Source organism: Balaenoptera musculus, chromosome 17 (genome assembly GCF_009873245.2).
Source record: "Balaenoptera musculus isolate JJ_BM4_2016_0621 chromosome 17, mBalMus1.pri.v3, whole genome shotgun sequence".
Lineage (NCBI taxonomy): Eukaryota > Metazoa > Chordata > Mammalia > Artiodactyla > Balaenopteridae > Balaenoptera > Balaenoptera musculus.
In genome coordinates this window covers 59,671,836-59,688,175 of record NC_045801.1, presented here as the reverse complement: position 1 = coordinate 59,688,175, position 16,340 = coordinate 59,671,836, and positions in this window count along the sequence as shown.

The following is a 16,340-nucleotide window of genomic DNA, read 5'->3' as shown; positions in this document are numbered from 1 at the left end:
TAAGTTTGTTTACATGCTTTATACTTACTTTTAATTCTTATCAACTAACAGGTAGATATTTGTATTCTAATTTTACAGATGAAGAAACATGGACCTGATGTCATTAAATATTTGTTGAAGGAATACATAGGTAAGAAATGGGAAAAACAGATTTTGAAGCCAAATCTGCTCACTCTAACCGATTCACATGCTGCCTTGAAAGTAGAACTTTCCAACAGTTGGACCTGCTTAGTAGTATAAGATTCTGCCTCAGGATGTAATAATTCCTATGTTCCAGATTCACTAGAAACACAAAACAAAACAAAACAAAATAGAATAAACCAAAAATATATATATAATAAGGACTCTTGTGGTCTTCTGCTGGAGATATCATGACGCTATACAATGTAAGAGAATGAAATTTTAAAATTTTTGCTAATGCACTGGGATATTTACTTTTCTTTTTCATCCTATTTATTTCTATTTTATTCTGGTCTAGGCTATCTAATTTTTAAAAATTCTGGTCACAATTCATTAAATGTGTTTTAAAAATCACTAATGGGTGAAAAGTTTGAAAATCATGCAATTAAGTGATATTTCCCTCTGAGAACCTTTGATTTTTGTGACACACACATGGACACACATACACACATTTTTTGTACTTTTGGACTGGGAACACTGATGCTCACCTGGTAATTCATTAGCCAGTGTTGCATGTTTGCTATTGTGTCTCCTTATTTCTGCATCTTAATTCAAAATGGTCTGGGATGATGAGGTTAGAACTGTTTCCCTGGTATGCAAGCTCCCTTTCATGGGCATGGGGGATTCCAAGGTCTAACTAGGGTCTTCAGAAGCATATGATGGGGGAACTGAATTCAGTTTCTCTCATTTCCTGTCTTATACATAGTTAATTCATTCATTCATTAAATATTCAATGAACACTTAGTACGTGCAAGGTGCTGTGTTAGGCACTGAAATTGCATCAGGAAATTAATGCAGACATGAACTCTTCTCTCACTGAGATTATAATCTAGGTTTATAATCTTTCACACATAATCACACAAAGATACAGAATTGCAACTTTTTGTGACATATTTCAAAGAGATTCTCTTGCTTAGAAAATCCCTCTTCCTATTGCTTTACTCCCTCTCCCCCTCCTTCCCCAGTAAATATAGGGAATAAAACAATGTTTAGTAGGTAAATCTAGAAATGTCACCAAAAATAGCTCTCTGAAAAAAATGTGCCCTACCCCCTGCCTCGGCCCTGTCACATACAAATAGCATATTATACTGTCATTGGGGGAGGAGGGTGAAGGAGGAAAGAAAGAAGGAAAGGTAACTGCCTGTCTCAATTCCTGACAATTGATTTCCAAATGCAGATTTGGAATACAGTTCATCTGAATTTGAAGGTTTCCTGCAAAGCAGTTTTGCAAAGCATAATAACAGCGACCAAATTTTCAGCAAATTTGATTTATTTCATACATTGATTTTGTCATAAAAAGCCAGACATCTGCAGCTTTACTTTTCCTGAGGCAGGTAGAGTGATGTAGATTCACAGGACAAAACAGATTTGCTACTTTTGTTCTTTTCTTTGAACTGATTATTCCCTATTAAAATAGATTCTCCTCTGAGTTTCAGTCAACCTTCCAGTCAGGGATGGTTTTCCTGAACAGTATTGGCAGGAAGCTCTGACTCTGATTTGGATTTTGAGAGTTAGTGTCAGGTTGAGTTAAGGAGTTGATTAAATTATTTCATTTCATTTCTAAGGTACCATTTTTAAATGTCAAATCATTGTTAGATGCTAAACCTTTCATTGTATTTTAAAAGTGTACTTCAGCTTACTTTTAAAGAAAAAAATACTCCCCAAAATATTGGATCAATAGAGCCTAAATGACGGACATTTATGCAGTTACATTCAGTTGTCTGAAAAATGAAACCTACATTATAGCTGTTGTTTGAAATCTTCCAACCTTCATATGTGGTTACTAGTATCCTTCTCAGTGAGTGCCATACATAGTCCTCTAGTGATTCTGATTTCCACTGGTAAATTCTCAGAAAGAATCCTTATAATGAACAACGCATTTAGTCTTGGAGGCATAGATATTTTTTAAGTTAAAAATTAGCCAAACAATCACATTTAATAAATTACTCTCTATACAACACCTTGCCTAAACTTACATATAATTTAATGTAAACTTTATGTTATGTTAATGTATTTCTAATTGGGCAATAGTTTGGTTACATGGTTTCTTTTTTATTTCATCAAATGTCTTCCAAATGATAGATTGCAAAATAGAAGACTGAGTAAGGGCTAAAGCAAGATGTTTGATTAAACATTTGCATAAGAATAATATAGAAGCACCAATGGCAAACAGATGAAGCATTATATTGGACTGTTATAACAAGAGTATATAATATTAAACTATGTATCAGTTCTTCTTCTCTTAGTGTTAATCTTATATGAACATAATATAGGGTAAGGTTTTAGAGCTAAAAGCTTAGGCTTTGGGGATAACCAGACTCTGTTTTCTCACGTTAGTTACATGCCCTTGGGCACATTATTCAACTTCTCTAAGCCCAGATTTCTCCGCTTACAAAATCTAGATAATATGGCAAGAACTGAAAATGGCACTAAATTAAATAATTTATTTAGGGTGCCTTGTAGTAACCAACAAATAGTGGTTCTTTTCCACGCTTCTCTAGATCATTCATAATTCACTTCTCAATTTAATCCGAATATAGAGGGCCTGGAAAAGCATTTTCAGTAGTACTAATTATCACTGCCCATCCTTCAAGTTCTATGAGTTGTGAAAATAGAATGCTTTTCCAATTTTTATTTTTGCTAGTGCTTGTACCCAAAGAGCTCTAAATATCTAATAGGTGTCTTATTCTTGACGCCACCTCCATCTCCCCAGTGTCCAGTGCTACCCAGCACCCTCCAGGAATGATGTATTGCTTGAGCTTGTATTTCAGCAAGTTCTTATAACATTTTTCTGACTGTCCTGCTTCCTTTGGCTTCAGCTTGCTCTCCAAATCTTGTTAGGTATTCTTCTGTCATCAATTTTCTTCATAAATCTAGCTCAGTGGACCTATTTTATATCAAGTAATGTTTAAACACTAGTAGAGTGATTGTGTTATAAGATTCATTAATCTTACCATTTGATATAAATAAATGCCTCTAGGGTATTAGTTTTTGTTTGGTAGGTTTTTTTTTTTTTTCCTCGGAAGAGTTAGCACCATCCTGGATTTGGGTATCTATAGAGTATAGCTTGACTATCCAGTGGTGGTGAAGAAAGAAAATTGGACACTAAAGATTTTGGTTCATTGGATGCACTGTTTATTGAAAATTCTTTAAAAATCTAAGTGACATTCCCGGTAGGTCAAACACCTAATTAGCAAAGAGAATTGATTGATGCCACTTTTGTAAAGTGTTAGTTTGGCACAGAGAATAAGAGCTCATTGACCCTCATCATATTTTCAATATCTAAGTTACTTGCTTGTCTTCCTGATTTTCTTCATCCAACAGGGCCTCATTCAGATTTCCTGCTGAGATTGCAAAATTTGTTTACTGTATTTACTCCCTTACTATTTAAAAAATGTCAAATTGTGGAGGGTTTTATTATATGTTCTTTTCAACAATTACGCTAGGGATCACAATAACCTCCATGTATGTAATTACATTGTTTAAGGCAAAGTAAACTATTCTACAATTATAGACATGAAAGACACAGTAAATGTTTTAAATTTCAGAAATATTCATGAACCAAAATCCAGTAATCTAATTTCTGAAATTTTTATTTTAGGGAATCACTAAAAATTAATAAATATTTCACTCAAAATTTATTGCAGCATTATTTTTACTGATGACAAGTTGAAACCAATCAAGATGACGCATGCATATAAAACTGGAGAAAATAATAGAAAAATTTTAAAAGTCTGATTTTTCTGTGTGGTTATATTTTCTTTTTCGTTCTCTATTATATTTGATATTATCCAATTTGTTTTTAAGGTAAAGCTTGTGTGTGTGTGTGTGTGTGTGTGTGTGTGTGTGTGTTTGTGTGTGTGTGTGTGCCAGAGAGAGAGAGGCTCTTACATCAATTTTTCTGGAAATCAATACTTACTTCCAACACAAATTCAACAGTGCCATCATTTATATATATGGTAACTAAAATTTAGTTCTAAAAATAAGCCCTGATATTTAAGTGTTTATCTTTGTTAAGTTTTATTTTAAAATACCAGACATCTCTGAAAATAGTGAAGGTTAGAACTGACCAAAATGATTAAGCAAGTTTAAATTTATCCTCATGGTAGAATTCAGCAAATATACCCTCAAAGTAATGGAATACACTTGACTCTCCTCAGGACTGATTACGTCTTCATCATGTAGCTACACAATGTAAACATTATGGAGACTGTAATGATATAAAATGTCCAAGCATTCCACAACAATAACAAAGCAACTGATATGTTACTTTTCTATAAAATCTTAAATTGCCATAACAATATTAATACCTATGAAATTTGAATAGAAAGGTAAAATTTACTGAAATTGCAGTTGTCTCCTTTTACCAGCAGATCATTACTATCTACTACTACTATTACTATAGTAAAGTAATAACTTTCGTTAAAAAATACATTTTATTTTCCTTGGCTGTTGTTTGAAATAAGTCTTACTGAAATTCTGTGCAATTATATTCCTTGCCACATTGAGGCATATACATTTTTGAGGCAGTTAGCAACATTGAGAAATTGAACCCAAGGTTTTGCATTTTCACTACTTAATGGGAAAATTTTGTCATTTTTGAACTCAGTTGGATATAAACAAATCCAACTCCTTATTTGTACCACTGATACTCTTACAAAATAAATATCATTACAGTAAAATTAAAAGAAAAAACACAATCTTGTGCTCACTGGGCATTTGCTGTTTATGAATATTACTTTAAATGAGTGGGCCATTATCTGCAACATTAATTATTTTAATGCTGAGATTTTCTTCATAAATTATATGTTTGTAATAGAATATCACTGACAGAGCATCAATCTTTCTATTTTTCCTTTTGTACAAATGAAAACCATAATCTGTACAGAGATCAGATTCTACCCAAAGCGCAAAATCCCACTTTACATTCAGAACATATAATTGAGATGAAATGGTATCTGGATTAGTATTAGCAATGGATAGCAAAGTCCATAAGTTAGCAATAATTATGTTTCCTTTGGATGATTTTAAGGCATGGTTTGATAATGCAAAGTTAGAAAAGGTAATCTCATTCAACTAACTATAAGCTCTGTTCTAAACTCAGAGAGACAAAATTTTGAAAATTGCCCTAGAATGCCCTATTTTTCTTACCAATTTAATGGATAAATCAGTATATTACCTAAATCATTGAGAACTTCATATTTGCTGATTGCTTTATATATATATATATCACCTAACCTTCCCAATAATAATATGGGTGGTCACTATAACCTCAGCTGACATATAAGGAACTGAAGCTTTAAGGCAATACATAACATATGCAAGATCACTCTGTTAATAAATGATAGCACCAGTCAGATTGGATTCCAGTTATATCTGACTCCAGAACTGATGCTTTGTGTGATTATGTTGTTGTACAGCAGAACAATATATATCTAGGAGTCTAAACATGCAAAATAGCTCAACAATAGAATAATTCAGAAGCTGAGCTTTAAATGGCTAATCAATATTTTATAAAACATACCATTGTAATGTACAAATAATAAATAGTGTATCATGAAAGCATGACACACATGATGCAGATCAAGGAGATGGTGGTGTTGAACAAGTACAAGCCACAAGATGGAGAAGACAAGGGTTGCACTGCAAATGGCAGATTAAAATACATTTACTGGTTGTTATTTTGAGTTGTGAAAAATCTCAAATATAATGGAAGGAATTAATAACATGAAGGATATTTACTACTGAGCAGAAAACACTGTGGATTTGCAGACTGAGGGGACAATTTGCAAAGGAACGAAATCACAAGGCACTCAAATGACTCCAGTGGACAGTTTCAGAAGAGCTTTGACATCTTTATTTTCTCATAATAAGTCACTTTAATATACTCCTATCTGCTGGTCAAAAAGATTCTCAGACATTAAAAATGACTCACTTTTTTATGATTATAAAGCCTTTTCTGGCATTTTTAAGGAGATGAGAGTGAGTTGCAAACTGATTTTCTGTGACAGAATCCACAAGTAAAGTGTGCTGATTAAATTTAAATAATATATAAGTTTAAAAAACTTATATTTTCCTATTTCCTATTTTGATTGATATAATATGCTTTCTGAAGTCATCAAGTATTTTATAAAATATTTAGAGACTTTTAAATATTTTATACATTATATATTTACATTAAATGTATATTTCATATTTAGTTTAAATCAAATGTGTTTAGTTTTTTACCATACCTAATGGCCCAGTATGCTAAAATGCCTTTTCCTTTTTGGTATTACAATATTCAAACATAAATATTATTAATCCAGAACAGGTCAGTGCCTAGCCAATCCAGAGACATGATCTATTGTGCATCTTTCTGCCATCAGTCAGTGATGGTTATTTGTATAAAAGCGTTCTGTTTTCTAGCCGTTTTTGCCTACCTGAGACAAAGTGTGCAGCAGAAGGCTTCACATAAACCAGGTTAAATCAGAAGTGTTTGATTCATTCAGTTTCCCTACTGATCAGCTTTACACTTACGTGACTAGGTAAGAAGACCACATCCATTCAAAGAAGGCTGTCTCTTGGTGATGGTGGTAGTCAACCTAACATTGGAAGACAATAAGCAGGAGATGAAAACAAGTTTTGTTTTTTTAGGGTGGAGATTACAGGTAACACACTTTTTTCTTGTCATAATGTTTTCTTTAATATTAGTATTACATTGTTTTTGTAATTCAGATTTAATGTACTCTGCATCCCTGCCATCACGCTGCCAGATCCCCTACAAGCTCCCAGCATCTGTTTTATTCTGAATGCATTGCTAACCCTGAAACTCAAGATCTCTGCAAGCAGGGCTCTTTTATGCCAATGACCACTCACTCTGCATTGCTCATATTTGAAAAGCACCAATAAGATTTGACTGACCAAGAATATCTCTTCCAGCTCTTTCAAATTTCTAAGGCTGATTCAAATAGTATTTCCTGGGAGAATTACACATCAATCAACACATATTTAGTATACATTCTAAGCAAGACCTATGTAAATATTGTAACTCATTAACAGTATCACAGGCCATAAATTAGGCAGCTATTGCAAGATAAGGGCAAGGCCAGGAGGTAATGGGGCATAGGACATTAATCAGAAATATAAGCCCTACATGAGAATAGGACAGGCCAAGTTGTTCATGATGGAGTGGAGTTCTGGGTAATGTGGATAACAGTTGGACAACTGTGGAGGAAAACAAAGAAAAGTTTGCCTGTGATACTATGTTGACAATAATAATAGCTGCATTACATGGAGTTTTGGCTATAAGCTGAATCTGCTTCTGCCAGACACATTATTTTATAAACATTATTTTTAATTTTTACAAGTAAGGATACATATCTTCATTTTATAGATGAGGACACCAAGACGTATAGACTGTAAGTGTTCCTTAAAGCCACACAGCTAATAAATGGTTCAGCCAGGATATGTCTGAGTGCCCCCTACTTGTTGGTACTTATTATTCATTTGTTCATTACCGTAAGTTGAAATTTTCATGGAGATTTTCTTTGTAGGTGATTTTTTATTCCTTTAGGTAATATTTAGGTCAAGCCTCTATCTATGGGCCCTAGTGCTTCCAACCCTGGGAAATAGGTTAAGCTCTGAAGTCATAATTCCTATGATAAAGAATTTCATTGCTCATCACTTACTCATTATTTTTCCATTATATCCAAGAGGGAAATTCAACTAACAAATATGATCCAAATTACTGAAACCCCATGTCCTGAATATATGCCTTTACTCTTTTATTGTGAAGTTGAGATAATTCATTTTCTAATTCCATCCTTTCCATGTTCCATTTCTCACATCCATGCATTCCTTATGATATTTTTAAAGTATAAGGAGAATAAAGAGAATGAAACATTGGAGGGAAAAAAAGTAGGCTGCTATTCCTCCTTATACGTATTGTCCTTTATTCTTTCCTTTCTCTTGTCTCATATGAATGGCTTTATTGGGAAAATCTCAACACATACTTTCCCTTCTTCCTTTCATTTTATCATGTTTCTTTCTCCAAAATCCCATATAATTTAAACACTACCTAACTTTCTCACTTAGCTTTCCAGAAGTTTACAAGCCCGAAGGCCCAAGAAGAAGTCCCATGTGAGATCATGAAAATATATTTACATGTGAAAACATATGTGATTTACAAATCATTAATAGATATGAGTTTAGTAGTAAGAATTCTTACTAATACAGATATCTGGGGAACACAGGACCTCTAGTTGCTACATAGCTATTTCCCAATAGATTTTATGTAGAATAGGAATTCCTCCTTGCCCTGTCAGGTCATATCACCTACACAGACTACTTGGCAGTGAATGATATGTGAGCTTGGCTGTGTTAATGGGAGAAGAACATTCCTGGTTCTCATTCAAGATCATAGAGTTATGCCATTAAAAAATACTATCTTCCCTCTCTGTCTCTGTAATACCAAAAAGCAGAGTATGGTCACATTTTAAGAAAAATATTCAAAAAATTAAGAAACTCCCACTTTCATAGCATTTAAGACTGAATGATTATTCAAAATACCACACTTCAGTATTTTGTAAATAAGGACACTCACCAAGTAAAATCTATTTGGCAAATTTTTCTTAGGAGGTAAATATAATCCCTTCATGATTATTAAAACCATGGCGTTGTTAATGTTTTTGATAGCACAGACCTAAATGAACACATAGATGAATCCATTATTTTAAATGGCAGTATTTTCAATTCTTAAGCAATTAACAGTAGTTCATTTAAAAAGAATGCCTTTAGGAACAATATTTTTAAGCATCTCCCTTTTCTTTTTTTCTTTCTTTTGAAAAAGAGATGCACTTTGATAAGCTGTTTAAACATATTATGCATTATTAAAACTTAACATTATATGCTTGACAGATAGCATATAGTTTTCTCTAGGGCTTTATTGCAGTCTGTGAAACTCATTAGTTGTGATTTCATTGCCAGTGGCAAAACACAGAATGTTCTATAAATTAAAACATTTGGCTATGGCTATGGGAAATTCTCCATGATAAACAGGGGTTGGGGATGGGAGTGGGAATCAAACCTCACTGTTTTCATCCAAAAAAGAAAAAAATTCAGTGTGTGCTGAATTTGTGCTCCAGGTTTGTTTATCTCAGAGATTGAACATTCTAAACAATGTGGGAATTGCAGTAATTTTAGAACCAGTGTAGATAAATTTACAAGTTAAATCACAATGTTTATAAAAGAATATATAGAGCAGTACACCTTACTTGTACCAGATGCTGGTAATCTGGAGAGTGGGCTATCAATTAAAGTGGACAATATCTTGGCCATTCTTCATGTTGACTACATTTAGCCAGATTATTTTTTTTTAGGTTAATGTTTTTTAATAGCATGCTCTTTCCTGCCATCACCAACTTTTACTATCTCTTCAGTTTCCATTCTATATTTAATTCAATTATTTTATTGGAATTGACAAATATATATTCCACCATTGACCCATGTAGATCCAGCCAACAATGTGTCCTGAAGTAAATACTTTTCTGCCCATAATAGTATAGGTGGTTGATTTCATACTCATTTGTATGACATTAATATAAAATTCAACTTAGGTACACATTTCTATGACTTTAAACATATATAGATGCCATTAATGTAACTCACAGCTTTACATAGGGTAAAATGATCAAGATTATGTAAGTGCAAACGAATTACTACCAACGCATAAATAACGGGGACACTTTCAAATGAATTACTGATACTTAATTAGTTAAACATGTCAAATAATTACAGAATAATCACAGCTCTCATCAGCAACTGTGATAAACTGATAAAATTTGATTTAATAGAACATGTATAAATTTGCACTTGGTTGAAACATCTGCAAACTGGCAAACAGTTTTAGCGCATTGGGCTAGAGGCATTTCTGCAATCACTGTGACTGTATTCCTTGCTCCTCCACAACCTGCAACCTTCTTCTTTTTGTTTATCCCCTTCCTCTTTCCTGCCTTTTCTCTTCTTTTTGTTTCTTTACTATCCCCCACCTCGTCTTTATTACAGTTTTAAATAGTGTATGTATAATCCATGTTACTCTACCATTAAACTGTGTGAGTCTAGAGCACTTACATATTTGAATGTATTTTTTGTAAGCCTAGAAATGTATATGCACCTAATTTGTTTACCAAATTCTATATTAAACACACATAGTGCATAGTTTTGATAAAATAGTTGACAATGGATTGCCTTCAATTACATTATTCGTTTTTTCAGATTGTAAAAAATTCAAAGTGTTTGCTGGTTTCCTTACTTGCTATAGAGTTAGTCCTCATGCAGTTCACATCCTCTGTGATCTCTTTCCAAACTAAAGCCATAAATATGCCTTCCTTGGCCTGAATTCACTCGCCAGAAACTATTTTAAAATCATAGTGTCTTATATGTTGGAAAATATATACACCTACATATTCACTCCAACCAATCTTAAGCTTTTCTCTAGATATAGGAGGGGTGAAAACTAAAACAAAAGAAATTTGGGTAATTCAGTAATTTGGTTTTGTTCATACATTGAGTTGCATTGTTTGAAATTGTGGGGGTAGGTATGATAAAAATTTTCAGTTTATGTGATGCTTGCTGTTTATAAAGAGCTTGAAAATATATTTACCTCACTAGACTGGAAAAATGAAGGCAGAAAATATGTCTACTTATTTTTTTACTCATGTATTGCTAAATAATATTCTTTGCATAAAGCTTTTCTAACACACATCAGTTGTACAAAAGGATCATCAATTGTAAAAATAATTTTATTTTATCAGAAGTATTGTGGTGCTTTGGGTGAATCAGTAGATTCCTAATAAATCTATAAGAGTAAAAATATTGGAATAAATAAAGGAAAAATGAGGAGCAAAGTATAAGAGCATGGAAGAAACACCATGTGAAGAGACAGTAGTTTCTGTTACTCTTAATTGGTATTTTGATTGCACATTACATTGTTTGTAGATGATATTAAAGTTAATTAGTTCTAGCTTCCTAATGTTAACAGATGAGACAACTAAACCTCAGAGAGGTTAAATATTTTCTTCCTTTTAACTAGCTGTCTATGACCTATTTAACTAGTTTTTAAGCTAGTTGTGAGGGTCATGCCCAGAGGATTTCATACAAACCACCTCAGTGGGCTTTCTACTGAAAGCTGCTATCAGTCAGAGTGTATACAGAAGGACTATAGTAAAGTGGAATCAACAATGAATTTAAATTGAAGACCTTAGACTAACACTACCTTCTTAGCCATTTACTAGCAAGTAACTCAGTTCTGCTAAGCTTCAGTTTCTAAATCTATAAAATTAGAATTGTTCTATCTATCCCAGAATGTTAGAGCAGATACAGTCATCAAATTATATCCTTCTAACCTCTCTACAGTGGTCTGTGGGGTCATAGGTGATCTAGGTGCTAGCCAGTTCTCCAGTTTCATATTATACTACCTGAATTCAGCTTAACTGGCTCCCTTTATATTGCTTACACATATCCAATTATTTTCTATCTAAGCACCTATAAACTTACATTTTTCTCTGCTTGAATCTTGTTTTATTCTCGGTGCATAGCTGACTTCACGTCTGGGGCTAATTTCTTAGCTCTGTGCTTAAATGTTCTCTCCTCAGAGGACCCTTCCTTTTCCACAATGCATGTGGCCATGCTTCATCTTTCAACAAATATTGAGTGCCTGCTATGGACCGAATGTTTGTATCTCCTGAAAAATTCATTTGTAGAAGTCTTTAAGAGGTAATTAGGTCATGAGGATGGAGCCCCCATGATGGGATTAGTGGCTTTATTTTAAAAAACTTAAGAAAAAGAAAGAAAGAAAAGAGAGCTAGTTCTCTCTCTCTCAGCCACCTGAGCATATAGTGAGAAGGTGGCTGTATACAAACCTAATAGCAGGTCCTCATCAGAGCCAGGATGTGCTGGCATCTTGATTTCAAAACTTTCCGGCCTCCAGGACTGTGAGAGATAAATATTTGTTGTATTTTGTTATAGCAACTCAAGCTGACTAATACAGTGCCCATGAACCTAGTCCTGGACAGTTACTCTATATCACATCACTAAGCTATTTTTCCATAGTACTTAAGATAATTTTTATTTATTTATTTATTTATTTATCCTGTCAATCTGCAAGGTTTTAACCTTCAAGGATTTTTTTGGTCTTATTCATAGAAATGTCCACAGGGCTAAACCTCATGTCTGGCATATTATAAATGCTCAAGATATATATTGAATGAATAAATGATTTCACAAATACTTTTTGAAAAACATTTGTGTCAGTCATTGATAATTGCTAGGCACACATTTCTTGTCATCAAGATTGAAAGGAAACAAATATGTAAGAATTTATTCATTCAACAAATACTTTTTAAACATCAAACAAGTGTGTATGCTAGATGGCAGGAATACAGTTGTGAATAAACGTAACTCCAGGCACACGGAACTGACATAAAGGAGGAAATAATTAAAAGTTATGCAAGTATACACTTAAAAATGGATAAGATGATAAATTGTATTTGATAAGTTTGAACCACAATTAAAAATAAAATAATAAAAATGTTATAAGGTTAAATAATTCTATTTGAGATATGTTCCGTGAAGGAAAAGCACAGGGGTATATGAAAATGCATAACGGGAGGACTTGATCTGCTGTTGGGAAGAGGAAAGGTCAAGGAGAGTCTATTGAAGAGTAACTGTTGAATTGAGAACTAAAGAATACACAGTGATTGTCTAACTGAAGAGACGCATGAAAGTCCTAGGCACATGTCATAACTTAAGTTGTTGAAATGAGGGCTGAGCAAAGGCCAAAGTAGCAGTAGCAGAGATGGGAAGGTGAAGAGCAGCGTGAGTCGGGTCTGAAGGTGTCATTGGTGATGGTGTCCTATAGTGCTGCCATGGAGGAAACCCTGGGTCTCCCTGGAACTACGCAAAGGCAGTGAATTCAATTTTGGGGGCAGGACAATTTTCTGAAGGAAGACTTATCATGGTGAAACAGAGTAAGCAGAGTTCAGCAGCATGAGTATGATGGTAGATGCAGAGATGGGGGAGCAGTGTGAGGCTCTTTGAGCTTGTGCAAAGCTAGAGATATTTCTATTATTAATAATGGACCCCTTTGGAAAGTCTAATGTGTACACCCTGCTTCTCTCTTTCATCATATGTTGGCGTATCCAGTCCAAATAGTTTCCCTTCTTTCCCATTCTAATAACAGAATTATTCCAACAAGTAGAAGAGGAGTTTGTTTGGTTTCTCTTTAATTTTTTTTAAATCTCTTTTTCTCTGAGAAAGACCTCTGTACATTGGTAACATATTTTTAAATGTCAAGGCATTACTACAAAGACTTTCATAAAGGCACTAAGACGCTAGAGAATTTATCTCAAACCATCCCTGACAGGCTTTCCTCTTCCTTATTATTTGTAGAAAAACAGAAATGCCTTTCGTGAGAAAAAGCTTTGAAGGATGAATAAGAGATAAATTGGAGGAAAGAATAGGGAAAGGAATTATTTGGCAGAGGAAGTCAAATGAGCAAGTAGTGGGCTTGTTTAGAAAATTACTAGTAGATATTTTCTTTTTATACTTGAATGAAAATTGCAAGGGAAAGCATGATGGACATGAAATCATCAAACATGAGTATGTCTATTAGCTTTCTAGAGCTGCTGAACAAGGTACCACAACCTGGGTGCCTTAAAAAACAGAAATTTATTGTCTCACAGTTCTGGAGGCTAGAAGTCCAATATCAAGGTATTGGTAGGGTTGGTTTCTTCTGAGGGCTATGAGAGAAAGATATGTTCCAGACCTCTGTCCTTGACTTGTAGAGGGCTCTTCCTTATGTCTCTTTATATCATCTTCTCTCTGTCTGAACATCGGTGTCCAAAATTTCCATTTTTATAAAGATGCCAGTCATACTGAATTAAGGCCCACCTTAATGATCTCACTTTACCTTGATTACTTCTGTAAAGACACTAGCTCCAAATAAGATTATCCTCTGAGGTACTGGGGGTTAGTACTTAATCACACAAATTTAAGGGGAACACAATTCAACCCATAATAGTATGTCAAAGTGTTTTAGTAAACTGTAAAGTATTGAAAATAAGCATTCACATTATTACATATTTCATTGGATGGTGGCAGGGACCAAAAGGGATTATATATGAATACATGATTTCTAGAAAAAATCGTATATTTAGACACTCATATGGACAATTCTTTCAGTGGTACAGAATGGAATTGTTAAGAAGATGTTTTTATGAGCCATTGATTGATTGGGTAGAAAGGAGCCTTTGGAGTTCACACCTACATTTTAAACAAAAAGAATGAATAAACAATATAATAAAAAGAGGTAGAAAAAGGAAGATTCATATGTGAGTACTATGCATAAGAGGAGTTGGGGTGAAAAATAAGGGACACTATTATCAGAGGTAAAAAATGGAAACGTGTCTATTGTGGACATTATTATATTAGATTTTAGTATGTACTAAAATGATTTATACTTTGTTACATCATCCCACGTTTTGACTGAGCCAAATAATGCTTAAAATCACATTTTTTTTGTTATGGTTGAATTTTGGAGTGTAGGTGAAGGTACAAAATAGCTGAAAAGTATTATAAGGATGTTCAATTGTTCTAAAGTAAAAAGTGATGGCCCCAACTATGGACCATGGAGTTATGGTTAAAAATCAAAATATCTTCTCATTTCTTTTGAAATCATTCTCTTACAATGGTACATCGACTAAGAATTATCATTGACACCTTTTGTGTTACCATTTTTTGGATAGATTATGCTACATTTCAGTATATTGTAAAATCATGGTCAAATAGTTTTGTTAATTCAAACTCTATGCTTTGGGTTTTTGTTTTGAAGACATTGCTGCCACCTCAATTCATTGAGTTTAGTCTTTGCCTAAAATTTCTTTCAGCCCTTCATCCCTTCTTTCTACTTTCTTAACTCCCTAGTGCAGACCTCTGTCCACTTAAACTATTGCTCTGGTTTTTCAGCTTCGACTCTGCCTGTGTTCTCTTCAAAACCAATTCATCTCATTATTATTTTCTTATTATGAGAAACTATATTCATTTTGTAGCATGTTTATATAAGTAATTCACATTGCTTTTAAAATGTATGGCAGGGCTCTTAATAAAAATTGACATTTCCTAGAGAAAAAAGAAATTTTAAACATTTGTCTTTCAACAAATATGTGTCCATTCCCTAGAGACAATAGCTTTTAATTGTTAATATTTTAATTCATCTAAGTTAAGATTTTACAGAGCTATTTTTAAATGTAACAACTTTATATTTTAATCAGTTGGCACCCTGATAGGATAAATGAAGATTTAATTTATTTTTCCAAATCCCCTTTCTTTTCCTACTCCTTCCAATATAGTTTTAGCACTTTTTTCATCTCTCAGTTGGGAAATATTGTAATTTAAATAATATATATATAAATAGTCATTTCATATTTCTTCAACCACAAACTTTATCTTTCGATTCTCAACTTTGGAGCATGAAGGTAATACTATCTATATCCCTCATTGCTAAAGCAATGAAATATAACCATATTTGCATTTACTTTTATATTTTCAATATTTGTTTTGTCACTATAATTACTTTTATGCTCAGTCTGTAGGTTCTTCAAATAGATGGAAATAAACAAATATGTTTGCATTATTACCACTATTTAATATTTCAAAGCCAAGAATTTCCATTCATTTCCTTTAACATCTTTGTTTTTTCATTTTCCTGGGATTCTAATTGCCTTCTATTTTGGGATTCTCATTTCTGGAATATTTTCGGGATCTTTCCTTTATCATTCTCTATTCTATGAGAAGTACAAATTGCAAATTTGATTTGGATAGACCTAACACTAGTAACAAGGAGAACAGTTAAGAGGCTGCTGCTTTGTAAAAGCTGAAATATAAAGGGAGCTTAAATGACAAAGGTGGCAGTAGGATCAGTTCAAATCCATCATTATTATGAGTAAAACAGCTGGAAGCACATGCTCTCCATATAGTATGTCAGTGGCATCATTTTGCATAGAAAGTATTGCACAATATTGTTATATTTTCTATCACACAAGTCCCAAGATTAGAGATCATAAAGCCACTCTAGGTCATAGAGATTTCAGAATTGATAAATGTGGTAAACACATACACACTAG